Genomic DNA, 15,110 nt, shown 5'->3' with positions numbered 1-15,110 from the left:
AAATCTTATCTAATTTCTTGACAGTGTTGTCTTTCAGGTAAGTAAGTTTATTTACAATCAGTTGTGCATGTGTGTGTTAACGAATTAAAATGATAAAAAAATGCAAGAATGGTTGTGAATGGATACTCTTCCTTGGTGCACAAGCTCCGTATCCAGAATAGTGGAAGGGGGAAATGGTAGAAACTGTTGAGATGTGATGGGAGATATGTATGGAGATTATGATATGAAATAAGATTTACCTCTGGTAGGGCATGTAAATGAAAAACTCGAATGATGAATGTCCCGGCTTTGTGGGGGCACACATAAGTGTTCAAATTAACAAAGAGGATTTGCAGAGGTTTGGTTGGATATATGAAATACTGGCTTATTAGAGCAATACTGTGAATATAAAAATGTGGCTATTCGTAGTGATATGTGGATCAGAAGCTAATGTAAGGAAGGGTTCCATGAATAGTCCATGCAAAGCATGTAAGTGTTATGTAAAGTTAATGCATGTGAATAGTGCTTAGATGAATGGGTATCTGTGTGATTTGTGCGTAACAGTGAAAAGTATTTGCTTGTGAACTAACTGGGTTGTGGTATGAAATTGTTTGTGTATTGTGATTTGGCATGACTAATATTTACATGAAAATTTAATATACGGATGACTGCATTTAGTGGCGGATAAGAACCTTAAATTTTTTGGTGTTAAGGATCCACCAACGGATCTTATACATCTGTGTTGGTGTATACATGTGTAGGTTGTTGGTATTACTAAAGTGTGGTATCGGCCTAACTAAATTTCACTTCTTAAAAACCTAGTTCGAAAGTCTATTATTTATCCTCGGAACTCACTAAGTTCATTATGAACTTACTCATTTTCCCTTACCATTTCAGGATTTGTAGAGAAAGTGGACTTTTGAAGGGACTCAATTAGCCAACGAACTTTTTTGTGAGCCATTCTTCATTTTGTGATAACATGTATATCGAGTCAAGATGGCCTATGGTTTTAGTCTCTTGTATTGAATCATGTAAAAGTGGATTTGAACTTCTTTATTTCAACTTTTTATATGTAATGAATGTTGACCCTTCACCAATTCACTAAATTTTATATTGTGCGAGTTAAACTTACTCTTATTTTCTTTTATCTATACCCTAAATTTTTTTAATCCACCGAGTGATAGTTTGAAATGTATACTTTCAATTTTTCTTTTGGTTTCATAAGAATACTACTCCGCCTAACATTGTTTTAAGATTGATTTATTGAAATCGTATTGATTGACTTAATTACCAAAACTAACGTTTTGTTCATTACAAAATGATTTTTTTTTAGTAATATCGCTGTTCATCAGTTAGATGGTCGAAGTAGGGTGTTTTAGTAACTTGAACTCACAATATTTAAAAAAACTAAAAACTACAATAATAACCATACTAATTGTGTAACACCTCAGATTTTAGAGTTAGAAGATTTGAGGTTTGAAGTAAGGGTCAGTGAGTACGTTGAATAATTGTGTCTGTCTCTGCGTTTTAATGTCAAAATGAGCTTGTTGGTTTCGTGGTTGGATGTGTGTTAGTTTATCTTTGGGTTCTGGGTTTGAGTTCTCATTTGTGTTTTGAGGAATTATTTTTTATCTTAATTTAGTTTTAAGTTTTAAAAGTATTTATTTATTTTTAAAATTTTATTTTAGTTTTTATTTCAAAACTCAACCATTTCACGTTCTTTTTCCTACTTTTGGTTCTCTGTAACTTTTCTTTTTTTTATTCTTTTCCTGCTTTCTTCCTCAAAATTTATTTTTTTTGTAATTCTTTGCTTCTTCGGTTTTATCATTACTTGTCATTTGTCAAGGGAGTTTTGTTCTTGTGTGTTCATTTAATCAAAAGTGAAGAATGTAGGTTTTGTTTTTGGGGTTAATGATAGAATCACTTTCATTTTCTTTTTGTTGTTGAATCGGAATTCTTATAGTGTAGTTGTGTGTGAAATTAAGGTTTTCAAATGATGTGGTGAGAGCAAATTGATTAGTCTTGGTGCTTTTTATCGCGAATCAGGTGTGTTTTCTGAACTGTGTAACTCAACGTCGAATTGCTGCGGAATTCGACAACTTCTTGTATGTTTTGGTAATTGAGTAATTTATGTGTTGTATCGCTATTAAATCATATGAATACGGTATATTATGGTGTATTTTTGGGTTACCAAGGGTTGGGGATCGTTTCGACAACAAAGGCATGAATTATGGCCCGTTTTAGTGTCGTTTCATGACCACACGGGTGGCCTCACGGGTGTGTGCCACACATTGGCGATCTACATGGCCGTGTGCATTTGGAAAATTAGGGTTTTGGGTGATTTTTAGTGCCACACGGTCGTGTGGCTGCGTTTTGGGGATTTTGTCGATTTCTACATGGGCTTGTGCCTTGGGCACACGGTCGTGTCCCTTAGGCACACATGTGTGTGAGGTTTTCACACGGTTGTGTCTGCTCTGCACCTCATTTTATCAGTTTTAGACAGAGAGTTGCACGGGCTGCTCACACTGCCATGTAACTGGGTCACACGGGCGTGTAGAGCTCCACACGGTCAGGGCACACGGCCATATGGCCCTGTTTCACATATTTTCATTTTGTGTCATAATTTGACCTGTTCCAATTTTTGTGTTGTATAAGTATTAGGGACTCTGTTATGGCTTAGATTTGTGTGATTATTCGTACTATAGCGTTAATTTTTGGTTTGTTCAAGCGTGTTTGAAATGTGATTTATGAATTAAAACATTATTTAATGATAGGATCTGAGTTAATCTGATACTGAGCCTGTGTAATTGAGTAAGAGTAATTCTGATTCTACAATCTGTTTCTGTATGTCATCTGTAAACAGTGTGCATTTTGCATTTGCATCAAAATTCTGGGATTTTGGTTGTGAAGAGAAGGGAGACTGTTCTAGCAGTTTAATTGCAATATTTTTGTACAGCGGTACGTCCACAAGAAACATATGTCAGCTCAGCTGCATATTGTTATCAGAGTGGGTTAGTTCCACCATTTGTGGTGTGTAGAGTGGATGGACCTAACATGGTCCTATGTGGTGTGCAAGGTGGATGAGCTTAATATAGCTCATATGTGGTGTGCAAAGTGGTCGGAGTGGCGTTCGGTTGGTCGGGTGGGATTGTTTTTTACTTGTTGCATACATTCTACATCAGATTACATGTTAATTTGTTTGAACGTTGGGGTATTTGTGAAATGAATTGTGAGCTTAATCTTGCATGATTAAGTAAGGTGTGTATTTGGAATTTTGTAAAACACGATTTGTATGACCAATTGAACTTTTCTCATATCTGACCATTTGATCAAGATTTTTGTAGTTTGATTGTATTTTGGTTTGATTTTTCGTCACTTGCTATTTACTTTGGGTTTAGACTCACACTGAGCTCGTATAGCTCACACCCCCTTAGTTTTCCCCAAGCTTTTAGGTACTTTCGTATTCTGTAGATGGACTCGACATTCTAGAGGTCTCAAACGGATAAGTTTCGAATTGGTTAAATAAAGTGTTTCGTTTCAATTCTTAATTTTTCAAGCTGTTCTGACTGTAAGTAATTATAAGAATTGTGGTATAAGTTTTATTTTGGGATTTTCGTAAATTGTTATTTTGGACTAAATTTCAGAAACTGCGGATTTATATTTCCGAATGTTTTTAATGTAACTTAAATTTTCTATTATGAAACTCAAATGGTTAAATGATTTAGTTAGAATGTAGCGAACTGTGTTTGAAACGATATTTTAACATTCCGTTTTATAAAATTACTTTAAATCACTTCGGTGACTAATGTAACCTCCAAAATCCGAACAAAAATTTTAGACCGAATTTTAGATGTTACAAATTGAGTTAATACTCTCAATTCACTATAATTTTTCTTCACCCATCTATTTGAATGGAAAAACTCTATCCCTATCATTCACTTTATTTATTTATTAATTAGACTTGTGAATGTGACTTGTTGAAGCTACATATAAGATGGATAATCAATCCTACCTTTGAAATGTCTTTTCATCACTAGAGTTTCAATTCCTAAAGATTTAGCGTCTGACCCTTAATCCATACCCACTCAATCATATTTTTGACCAAATTCTCCTCTCATTTTTGTTCATTAAAATTAAGCTCCATCACAAATTAATATCTTTTTTCCCTCGCTTAATTTGGAGCATTTTGGATCGTCGGTCTTCCCTAATTAAGGTTATTTTAGTAACTTGCTCGTAATTTATTTGTTGCTAATTCCTTAATCAATGACGTCTGCATTACTCATTATGTAATTAGGTGACTATTATATTTAGAATGTTGGTTTTTTTTGGTCAAAATATATAATAGCTTCACAGAATTATACTTATGAAGAATCAACAGTAATCACAATGTTTTTGAATTTCCATTTGGTAGTTCAATAGTCGCTTTAAGCTCTGCCTTGTGGTGTTCATGTTTAACACCTATACAAGATATTCTCGACTAAGTTAAGAATTTTATATTAAGAGCCGAGCAAAATTTATAATTTTTTTTTAAGGCCAAAATCAAAATTTCAAGGGCCAAATTAAATATAAATTCATCGTATGAATTAATGATTCAAGTCCTTTGTCTACCCCTTTGGCTCTGCCCTTAAAGATATCTATGTATACTTGTAAGTTATTTAGATTGGTGTGTTCGGAAACTCTAGTAATTGAGTTTGGAGTAATTATTTATAATTATACAAGCTTGGTGAACTATTGTAATTCGCATATCTCACTTAATTGAGTATAATTGGAATATCCTAATTACTTGCTCAAATTCTTAGGGAAGGTAGAAAATTGGGAAATTGTGCGAATAATAAATCATGATGACTTTTTAAACTTTTACATTTCTTTTTGTGTAATTACAATTTATCTATAAAACATGATATAGGAAATTAAGATGAATTACACTGAAATTAAAATTTATTGTAATTACTAGAAGATATAATTACTACATATTAATAGTTAAACTTTCTTACAACTACTCTATGGTCTCTAAAACAACAACTCATAAAAGAAACTCAAATTTACCTCGATAATTGCAAAGTCAAGCTTGAACTCAAAGAGCTTGAGCTATCAAATAAGTCAAATTAAAGTACAGGGATTGAAATTTTTTGTAATTACAAGAAGATATAATTACTACCTTAATAATTCAATTTTCTTATAATTACTCTATGATCTCTAAAACAACAACTCATAAAAGAATTTCAAATTTAGCTCCATAATTGCAAAGTCAAGTTTAAACTCAAGTAGCTTGGGCTATCAAATAAGTCAAATAAAGTACAGGGATTGAAAATTTTAAAATTGAAAAGTACATGGACTAAAATGGCCAAATTAAAATACAAGGATTGAATCCAAAACTTTCAAAAAAATAAAAAGGACTAATAGTAGAATTTAACCAAAGTTTTTATTCAAGTTTGAAATAGAACATAAATAATTGAATTTGACATCGAATACAAAGAATTTATGTTTCTTACTATTTGAGTTCATCTCGAGTGAATCATATCCTATTCAAGCCATACTAGTGGATTCATAAAAGTGACTACTTTCCATCATACCATATATTGGAATCACTTTTCAATTGATTAAATTTTTAGGAAAGTGACTATTTTCCATTGAACATCCCCAAACTATGATCCTTATTCTAAATTGTCCCTGGACTTTAAATCATTCTATTTACATCTTTAAACTATCGAGTTTCTTTAACTGAAAATTTTAAGAAAAATATTGTAATAATAGATGTTTTACAAATATTAGTTTTAAGGTTTTCAAAACTTTTACAAAAACTTTAGTGGTCGTTCTCTTTTTGTTCAGTTTTATTTTATTTTTAGCTTTTTCTTTTAAAAGTTATTCGAAAGTGTTATATGTATTTTTATTTTTATTTTAATTTAGATAAATAATATTTGATGTGTCATTTAACAATTAAATTAACGATTTTAATAACTAATGGACATGATTGATATAACATAGATAATTTAAAATATAATTAGAATGTTGTTAAGTTTAAAACATCATAATGAAAACATAGTTTGAAAATGTTTAAAACAATTAACTCTAAAATTATTATTGGCATGCAATTGAGTTTAATTCAAAATTTTGACTCCTGTAAAATTGCTATTTTTCTTTAAAAATAATTGATTGCAAGAAAATTTGAAGTGTAGACGGAATCTTGAGCTTGAAGTCAGTAGAGAAATTGAAATTAAGTATAAGTGAGAATAATGAAAATTTTCTACAATGTATAATTATTATTAAGTAAAAGTCATTTTATATTTCAAAATTGAGCTTCATACATATAATGATAAAGTAACTGAATCTATGCCCAACTCATGACTTCTCCAAATTTCCTAAAATTTTAGTATTATTATAATAAGAATAGTTAAAAATACTCTACTTTAAACCTCACAAAATTATAATTTATTCCAACATAAAAATTAATGATTTTCAGTGGGTATCCATTTCCTAAATTAATTTACAATTTTGATAGCTTCAACTCTTTAAGCAATCCTTTATCTCATTGAGCATGAATTATCGTCTGTTTTATACCTACAAATTTAATCATTCATCACTTGGTATTCATTTATTATAGGTTAATACTAGTTTCCTTTTCGGGTTAATTGTATTTAATATTAATTATTTAATTTAAAAAATTTATTTTTGTATAGTAATTTTAAAATATTTTCTAAAACTATTTTTAATTTAAACAATATTTAATATATTGTTGATGTAAAACTGATTCAAAATTATGTTTTTGGGGAAACAATTATAGAATGTATTTCTTTAATATGATTTTTTTAAAAGTGATGATGTAAAATAAAAAATATTTTTAAATGTGTTATGAATATTTTATTATTAAGTGAATGTCAATTAAGATTAAGATAAGTTTGATGTACTTTAGTACTATTATATTTATTAGGAGTAGAATTTTATTTTATTTATACTTCTTATGTCTATAAATATAAAATTCGGAGAAGCATTGTAAACATTCATCAATGAAATATTTCTCTTCTACTCTCCTATTTTCTCTTGTTATGTGTTTTTAACTCGATTTCTTTTTCCCACTTCCTACCCCTGTGTTTTTAATCTTTTCTTATTCCGTCCCTATTTTTAACCTGCCCAAATCTAGGAAATAGAAATCTTAGACACAATATGCAAAGATTTGCAAGAAGATTTTATTTTTATATTGAGATTTTTTTATCTATAATTAATTATGACTGATTTAATTAACTTGTTTTATTTCAATGTTGTTAAAGATATTGAAATATTCGATCTCAAAATGGATCTTGAATCTTATTCTTTAGATTTGATTTGTTAATGTTGTATGAGTACAAGTAAAGTTCATATTTGGTAAGAAACTTTTATATTTCACCATTTTTTCAATTGTGGTATGTAATGAAATTATTAAGTGAACAAAACAATTACAATTGATTTATTATTATAATGCTAAAGAATTTATATCATCATCATCATGATATTTATACGTATGTATTGTGAGGTCTCTGAATTTGTTTCCTACCTTTAGTCAAATTTGTATAGTTATTAAATTATAAAGATTTAAGTAAATTGAAATAGTTATTAAATTATTGGCCACGTACCTATCGTATATCCAAATATTTTGTTCAGCTGTAGAGTCTAAAATTTTTACTGACAATGTATTAAATATTATTCCTAAAAAAAATTTTATATTAATATTTATATATTTTATGATTAAATTTCAATAACAATATTTCTAAAATTATTTTATTTAAATTCAAACAGGCCTATTCGAAGTAAAAAAAAAAAAATCCTTTCCCAAACTCGGCTAGTGGATAGTAGTATCTAATATGCTACAAATGTATGATGGACGTGGATCCACCAATTTTAAGTTCCTACACCTGAAAAAAAAATTCGTAGATAAAATAAGTTGTGTCGAATCTTATAAAAACTGGATAAAATAAAATTAAAATCAACTATGACCAGGGTAAAGTCGTGGGCACAACTTATGCAAATCTACGAGGATAAAATAAAATAATACTTATATTAAAATTATCTTAAAATATATAGTTTTTAGGTATCAATAAAATAATGTTACATTGTCAATTTTAAAGACATATAAACATTATTCTACACTTAATCACATACAATATCATATCTAAGTTAATTTAACTTTAATTAAAATGATTAAAATTTTAGGGAGAAATGTTGAAACTATATGCTGAAAAAAATAAGTAAAATTTGAAACTGCTTAAATCAATAATTAGAAAACTGATAAAATCATAAGCACAAATGGGAAAAAAACCTAAAATCAACCATTAAAATTCTAGAAACATTAGTAAAAAAATTAAAATTTGAAAGTTAATAATGACCATTGGTGGTTCTATAAAATTATGAAAATTGATTTAAATTTTAAAAATTAAAATTAAAAAAGAAAAAGGAAAGAAAAATTACCTGCCTAGAAATTAAAAAACTTTTAAAAATAATTGTATAAAAATAAAACACGATTTGAAAGAAAAGAAATAAAATAAGAAAAATATTTATTTATTAAAATTTTTAATAATTAATTATATTAAAGTTAAATTAAGTTAATTAATATATTAAATAAAGTTAAATAAAATAAATTTTTAAGAAAAATAAAGTGCGTAAGTGGTGATAAAAGTGGCAATAGAAGTGGCTTTTGATGGAACTACGAAAAAATAATAAAAATATGGGATAAGAAATTATTTACATAATTTGATTTTTCTACCTTTGTGGAGCTTAACTCAGTGAAATGAATTCACTATCTTTGAAATCAAAACAACTAATGACCTTAGTTCTATTACACCCCGAGTAGTAACCTCAGTTTTTGCATCCAAAGACTAGATCACCAAGCTCTAAGTTCTCCCAAGCAACAAATACTCACTGTAGAAGCTCAATTTTGCCTGGGCCCAAACAAAAAAACCAAATCAAAAATAAAATAAAATAAAACCAAAAATTAAAAGTCCATTACAACAGTCCATCAGGCCCAAATTTACAAACGACCCAAATAAATAAATAAAACTTATGGCCCAATGGCCCATAACCTAAACAATTTTCCAAAAAAAAACTAGAAACCCTAAAGTCGCCCCCGCTTCCCTCGCGCTGCACCCCCTCACATGCACGCCGCCCGAGGTCTGCCACCGTCATCGCCAACCACCACCTGCTAAAAAGGAAGAAAAGACAGCAAAGAAACAACACGCAATAAATAGTAGCCAACAAACAGTAGAAACAGTAGAAAAAGTAAAATATATATATATATTATAAACAGTGTAACATATGGCTATAAAAGCCATAACCACAGATTGTATTGTTGGAAAAAATATACAAAAAAGCAATCAAAAGACAAAGATCAAATATTAACTTTAATTAAGAAGGTGATTTCTTTTTGTTTATTTATTTTTTCGAAAGCAATATTTATATATATATATGTATATAAAGGACTCTTCACCTGGCTCAATTTCGCGCCGTCATCGAGAACCTCGTCTCCTCCGATCCTAAAAGCCATCGAACCCATTAGGGTTCCGTTTTGGGCTTCAATATAAGGGAAATAAAAAAAAGGCGAACATAAAAAGGAAAGATCGAAGCTTTTTTGCTTTTTTTTTTTACTTTTTAAGGCTTTTGGCATTTAGATCCCGACTTCGGGAGCCGAAAGGCCAAAAAAAGGGTGTTTGGCATTTTTCGGCCACTGGGAACGGCGAAGCCCATCGCTGGCGACCGGTGGCCGTCATGGGGGCTCATTGGACCTAGTGGTTAGCCCTAGGACGATTTTAGAGAAAAAAAAAAGGGTTTTCATTTTTTTTAAAGTATGAGCTGAAATGATTTTTTTTTTTAAATTGATTTAAATATACTTGCTAAACGACGCCGTTTCGAAGGAGTCTAGAATGCCCCAAAATGATGCCATTTTAAGGCTAACCCAATCTGACCCGAACAACCCGACCTAAGATCCGCGTGTTTTTTAAAGGGGGTCTATTTGCACTTTTGGCCCTTCTGCTTTTGTGGCTTCTTTCAATTTAGTCCATTTCCTTTCTTAATTATTTAATTTTTTCCCTATAATTTTAAATTGTTCACAATTTAGTCCCTGGACCACTGTGAACCCGTTTAGGGGATGACACGTGTCCCAAGGCTTGAAATAATTACCCATCTGGTCCCTATCCTTTTTAGCACGTTTTATTTTGGTTCTTTATCTTCTTCTTTTTTACAATTTAGGCCCCTAAATTCCATGCAAATTTTGATTTAGTCCTTTTTATATTTATTCATTTATTTTATTATAATTTAGGCTCTAAATTTCATTTTAATTTCGATTTAATCCTTTATTCATTTAATTTCAACCTTTTATAGATTTTTATATGTATATTGTTTTGTTTTGTTTTATTTATTTATTTATTTATTTATGTATCCATTCATTTATTTATTTCTTTACTCTTTTGTATTTAAAATTTATATTGTTATTTATTCCTTTATTTGCACATTTTATTACTATCATTATTATTGTTTATTTCTCCTTTATTATTTAATTAGTATTAGAATAATAATTAAAAATAATTATTGCTATTGTTATTATTTGGTGCTTTATTATTATAATTATATTGTTATTATTATAGCATCCCTTTATTTATTATTTATTATTTTAGTATTCTACCCACATAGCCACTTCACATTATTTCATTATCATTGTACCATACACTATGTTTAAACATATTTGTCTGTTTTTCATACGATGCCCGAATAAACCAAATATATACCATTTTAAGTGTTACATTAATTTTTACTCGATGCATAAAATGGAAATTTTTAAAAATTAAGACAATGTTCCGTATTTGGAGATTCAAAAGGTCGTGCCCTAACTTACAGGGTTCAGCTTTTTCTTTGAACCTAGATAACTAAACATTCTCTTTTAAAATTAAAACACATGAGATTTAAATAGTAATTAAAATAAAGAGGAAACTTATTTTCAAGGATTTGAGATGTCATGTCCTAACTTACGGGATATAACCTTTTGTTACCTCGAGATAAGAGGGTCTTTTACTTACGTTTTGATTTATTCAAGTGATTTTAATTAAAAATAACATTATGCAAAGTGGGATCATGTTTTTAAATTCTCTTCAAATTTTCAATTCTCGACACTAGGACATCAATTAATCAACTGGGTATCAATTTTGGGCGTTACGAGGGTGCTAATCTTTCCTCGTGTGTAACTGACTCCCGAACCCAATTCCTGGATTTTGTAGATCGAAAAGTATTGTTTTAATAAGTCTACCATTTTATTAAAAAGAGTTTTAAGGTGATCCAATCACACCTAAATAAAAAAGATTGGTGGCGACTCCCATTTTCATTTTAAAATAAAAAGTTAATTTAAAAACAAATAAAGGTTTCGACACTCTCAATGCACTCTCACAAAAATGTTACTCTATGAACAAATAAGTGCTATCAACTTTCCATACGTAAACTTCTACAAGTCTCTCAAATATATAAAAGCTTGAGACTTGCTAACATACTAGAATCAATTACCATCATAATCTCTATCAAACAACAACTAAAATAGCTAAATGCAATATACTAATAAAGACCAACGTAAAGTGGAATGTTGAGAGATATGTCTTCTACACCCCCGATCGAGTCTCCACAAAGAAAAGGATTTGATTGCTTGATACGATTTAAGTCATTGTCCAAATATAGGCTAGCACACGTCTACAAAATCATTTAAGTAATTGTTCAATTGACTTGGTTGAAAAGATTTCCAACTCTAAACAAGACATGTTATATTGCCTGTCAAAGTGCTAATCGAAGTGGCCACTTCCATTAGCAATTTGACAACCACTTAAAAAAAACACTTGTCTCAATAATAAAACATCTATCAATGTTGTAAAAGTCTTCCATATTTAGAGCATGAACTCATCTTCACAAAGTAACATTTAACCCATTTTGATCTGTCAAAATCTCATCAAATCAATTATTCTTCTCAATATAAGGATATAAAAGATAATAAAATCGGCTCATATCTTCATGGATTGCATATCTCAATATATAAAGTAAGTAGACCATATAAGAATCTTTGAAAAATAATCTTGCTTGATTCTCTTCTCGAATGATAAACACAAGATTGACGGCACAAGATCCTAAAAAAGATACAAGTCAATTATCAAAATATTTTGGTCAAACATGTCAACAAATAAGACAAATTATATGTCTAGTGCAGTGATAAGCGAAATAATGATTTCCATCAACACATAAACAACTACTTGGAAGAGAACTGATTGGAAATGAAGTGTCTAAAAATTAGCAAAAATCATCTATCTTTGAGTGTTCAAATCATACACACTTTAAAATCATATAATTATGCGATCATATAATGTCTCTTACAAGGATTCAGTCGTGAAATACTTTTTAACTAATGCCTAAATGCTAAAGTAGTGATGAGAAAGTAAAATCCAAACTATTATTAGACAACAAAAGCATGCAAGAAAGGAAAAATTACAAATTATATGCATGAGGACATGAGAAGTTTACTGACCCTGACTAAGTCATGGGCACAACTATGCCAACTAGAAATTAGAAAAAATTAATCCACATAATACATCAACTTCATCACAGGTAGTGATAAATATTTATCATGTTTCAATCTTAGATCCTCCCCTCATTAATTCCAAATTGTCTATAATGTGGTGACAATTGAAAAACTGAGGGAAATAAAAGTAAAGAAAGATGAAGAATTACTCCCCGTGTGGTGGTCGGGCACTGCCATATTTGCTAATGTTGTGGGGTTTGCATTCACTAACATTTGAGGAAGTCATGTTGGGTTTGTGGGTCAAGGTACCTGAAGGACAAGTTATAAAATAAAATCAATAAACTAAAATAAATAAATAAGAAAGAAATTAGTAAAAGATAAGACACGGAAACATCTTTTTTGTGGGTTGCCTCCTATAAGCACATTTGTTTAATGTAATTGACTCGACATTATCAGTTAATGATCAAGTAACAATTTTAATTCCAAAATCATTTCCTGCAAAATAGATGAAAAAAAGTTCAAAATGAGTCAACGGTAACTCCAAATTATTAGCACTTTAAAAATTTTCTCCATCTTGCACGCTGTAATTTATCAATGATTTTGTTTCTCCGAATTGGTTTAAGTTTTTTATGTCAATACTCTTACAAAGCATTAAATTTGTAAGGTGTGACTCGTATTTATCGAAAAATTTGTAGACATTTGTGACAACAACCAACGATTAGCTAAGGAAGGGACAAAACAGGTCCGACGTCATGACGAGCAAGTAGAGCTTGTCAGGACGACGCGATGAAAGCCCCAGGAAAATGCAACATTGATATCATGATGATGAGAATTGGCGCATCATGATGTATTCTCCTATTTTGCAGTCGCGTTTTAGACTTCAAATAGGCTTTTTATCCCAGTTGGACTCTGATTATTCCAAGGATATTTTAGTATGATTAAAACTCTAATCTAAGCCTATTTAAAAGGCCAATTAAAAGGCAATTAAAGATATAGCACTACAAGACTTTTCTTTTGGGGGAGACAAAATGTAGTCACAGATGAATAGTTTGGTGAGACTTTTCGTGGTAAATATGGAGAGAATTTTATAGCCCTCTTGAGAGAACTTTATGAGAGTTAGGGTTTTGTTTTCAAAGTTTGGGTTTGTACATTTAGTACATTAATTAAATTTATTTTTTTTCATATTGTACTCTTGTTTGTTTACTCATTTAATAAAAAATCAAAATCTCTTTTACACGTAATTTTTATCCACTTTTCATAACGTGTGTATTATTATAAACATCTATTTTAATTCTTACAATACAAATAAATAATCTTCCTGACAAAATGTCGAAGTAACTCAAATTTATTAACATAAAAATCCACAAAAGAAAAAGTAATTTATTAACTTGGACCAAAATATCTCTTAGCGCTCCTTTAAAACAAATCAAATGCAAACTTCCATATCCAATCACATATAATAAAAAAAAATATATTCTATCTTCTTTAGGGTTTGCCGATACTGCTGAACCGATTCGTTTCATATTGACGACGACTTTCCATTGCATTTGCGTGCCATATTTTATGCATGAATGATTCAAATTAATTGACTAAATAACTTATACCATGATTGGTATACCTGATTTAAATCAAGTTGCATGAATTTTCAATAAAAAATTGTACAAGGATCTTGAATTAGGTGCCTAATACTAATTATTTAATATCTTAATGATTTGATGATTAATTATAGAGGTTGAATGGAGGGAAAAATGAGATACACAACTAGGTGTATTTTTTTTTTTGTCTTTAATTAGATACGTAATGAAGTCCAAAGTTGAACCATTAAGAAAAAGGGTCCACATTGAACTATACTCACCTAAGCCAAGAGATACAAGTCAATTAACCAAGAAATTTGAACATTAACTAACCCCCCAATCCACTCATCTTATTATATTATAAAAGTATGTCAATATTTGTATGTATGTGTATAAAATTTGACCATCATCACCCAAGAGAATATGTGCATCATAAGTTGAAATAAACTTTGACATGGAGATTACTTAGAAAGGACACGTGTAACAAAGGGTTGTTTTTTTTTATTTATAAAATCGATTAGGAAATGAAAAAAAAAAATCTTGGATGATCTTATCTCAATTATGTATATACAATTATCAACGGCTAAGAATATTTTTGTGTGTTAACCAATAAGCTAATTAATCTATGGAAACTAATGGATGAATCTAGAGAATTATAATACGTGGCTCTTTTTGTTTTGGCCAACATAATACGTGCCTTTGAGGACATAACATGGTATGTTTAATTGTTCCACAAAAATGGAAAAATAAAATTGAGAATTCTCCCATTTCCAAGCCCATATTCCTTAAACATGTTTGGATTAACATATAATTAACCATGTTCCTTAATCAAGTATTAGTCCACTAATATTGTAGAACTTATAAGATAAGTTGAATTAGCAATAATCTCTCATGGTCCATTGATTAGAAACAACTTAAATTTTGTATTGCAATTAGGGTACTTAAGGATACAACGTAAACGTGGTGATGACGAAATGGATGATGGAATGGTTGAGTAAGAGTGCAATGAGGGAGAGGGGGGGGGGATTGTGTAGGAAAATGGGAAG

Source organism: Gossypium raimondii, chromosome 2 (assembly GCF_025698545.1).
Source record: "Gossypium raimondii isolate GPD5lz chromosome 2, ASM2569854v1, whole genome shotgun sequence".
Lineage (NCBI taxonomy): Eukaryota > Viridiplantae > Streptophyta > Magnoliopsida > Malvales > Malvaceae > Gossypium > Gossypium raimondii.
This window is presented reverse-complemented; position numbering follows the sequence as displayed.